The following is a 2,643-nucleotide window of genomic DNA, read 5'->3' as shown; positions in this document are numbered from 1 at the left end:
ATTTAAAGCAGAAAATAAGCATTGAATAACAAATAGAATCAGGCAGATATCTTGAAATAGGAAATGTATTTAGAGACCGGCAGGTGAGGAAGAGAGTGGAGAACAGACAGTAAATAGAATTCAAATGTACCGTGTGGACATATTAACTCCCCATGTTGATGGTAGTTACTGTGTACTGAAACAGCTAATAATAATTTTTTTTTCTGAAAGCAATTGCAGCAAAACAATCAAAAAGAAAGTACTCACTTTTTGTCTTTTATGCAAATAAATCTTGGTAAATTAGTCTGATCAACTCACTAGCTTTGCTTTGTTTTAACTGTCCATTGTCAGTAGGAGAATAAATGACAACCTGATCTTAATCAAAATTTAAAAGTTTTGTTTAACAGAAGACATCAGCAAAAAATAAACAAGCAAACTATCAGCTGGGAGAAAATATCCATAGCATAAACACCTAATAAAAAATTGGCTTTCAGAATTTGTGATTCAAAATAAAAATAAAAATTAAACCAAAAATAAATAGAAAAAAATAATTTGAATATACTTTTCACAAAAGAATACATTAAATAGTAGGCACACAAAAATGTGCTTAATATCATTTGATTCAGAGAATTGCAAACTAGAGCTATAATTAGATGAACTACATACCTATTAAAATTTCTAAAATAAAGAGCAAAACAAAAGATAGATAATAGGAAGTAGGCAGATAGAACTTTCTCAAGTGTGAAGGGGATCAAAGAAATGAACTACTTTTAAAATAATTAAAACATACTCCTGAAAGTTAGACATGCCATTTCCCCATCAACCAGAAATTCTTCTTGGAGATAGTCATGAAACATAAAGAATAACAAATTCATGTTTAAAATATTGCACAGTGATGTTTAAGTCGAGTTTTCACATGATTCAGATGTTCATGATGAGAACACTTAATGAACTGTTAAACATATAATGGAACACTACTTAGTAATAAAAAGTGCTAGTGATAGAACAATAGTAACTAAACGAAAAAATGAAATAGATCAAAGGAAAAAAAAGTCACAGTTTTTAATAGCTGTTGATGAACCAAATTGTATTCCCAGAAACTATGCAAACCAAGTAAGAGTCCATATTGCCAGTTTTAATATAGTAATAAGAAAAAGATGCATTCAAGAACTCAGAAAGAAAAGATGTCTCTGTCACTCCCCTATCTTCAAGAAATGCAGCATGGAGAACGGAAGCTCTGCTCAGAGGAGAGCTAAGTTAGAATTAAAATCTTATGGGAGCCTGACAACGGAGAAACCCAGTACTGATGAGTCCCATGGCTTCTGCTCCCAGATCACAGTCTGCAGACTATGCGCTGGACCAGTCGTAGTCAGACATTGAAGGTACTACCACCCCAAAATTTAGCACCAAAGTTGCAAGGGCGGGGTCTGGGATATTGCCTTGGAGTTCAGTGAGACTCAACACCAGGCCTGATCCAAAGGTCCCATTCAGAGCCGAATATTTACAACCAGAGTTCCCAAGTGTGCCACAGAATGATACAGCATGACTGTGGCTCAGTGAAACATACTCCTGTTTTAGTCTCCTCACCGCCAGCTGGGATGTGGGCCTGTGGGACAACTCTGATATTGCGTAGTTCACTATTTATGAGACTCACGTTTAGTTCTGTTTAGTATGAGCCCATGTGGCCGAAAGACTGTTTCAACTATCTTCCCCCAACCACAAACACCACATTGTGGAGTAATTCTCCACTTGAGGGTGAGCAGGACAAGAAAGAGAACCTGGGGATTTGCCTTGTAACTCAGATCCAGGCTAGCAAAAACTAGTATTTGGATGATCCTAAAGCTGGCGCCTTTAGATTTTTTTTTCCTGTCTGTTGATGATCGCAGCATTTTGGACCACAAGTCCACCTTAGAAACCCTGTAGCAGCAATTGTCTGGGTCCTCCCCTGTGTTATACCGTGGAACCAGAAACCAACCATACAGTGATCAATATAATTGAACACTTGGATGAAGAACTCAATATACCTGTTTTAGGAAAATTCAATGAGTTTCATAAAAGCAGACAGAAAAGACTTAGTATCTTATCAAAAGAATTTAACAAAGATTAATTTTATAAAAGTAGAAATCCATGAGCTGAAAAATATGCTAGGTTAAAAATGTAACAGAAATCATCAATACCAGAACAGAGAAAGAAAAGAAAATATTATGGAGTTCAAGACAAGCTATTTGAACATATAGAGTCAGAAAAGAAGAAAACAACAATAATAACAATGAAAAAAGATAAAGAAATCTTTTTTTTTTTTTTTGTCTTTTTCCTTTTTATCGGTACCGGGGATCAAACTCACCACTGCCTGCTTGCAAGGCAGGCGCTTATGCCACTGAGCTAAATCCCCAGCCAGGATAAAGAAATCTTAAAATACCTTAAAATATCAAAGGAAAGAAATCTTAATCAAAGAAATAACACAAAACTTTTAACACCTATTAATTAATACAACCATCAAAGCATAAGAATTTCAAAGGTCTGCAGTAGGATTCAAATAAACCAGCTCTACTTCATTACATATTATATTCAATTTCTCAAAACTTAAACAAAGAGATAAAATTTTCAAGGCAGCAGAAGAAATAATATATGAGAGTGTATCAATTCAATAAACAGTAAACTTAT

Source organism: Cavia porcellus, unplaced genomic scaffold (assembly GCF_034190915.1).
Source record: "Cavia porcellus strain 051 isolate PalLab524CR breed Dunkin Hartley unplaced genomic scaffold, mCavPor4.1 scaffold_15, whole genome shotgun sequence".
NCBI lineage: Eukaryota > Metazoa > Chordata > Mammalia > Rodentia > Caviidae > Cavia > Cavia porcellus.
This window is presented reverse-complemented; position numbering follows the sequence as displayed.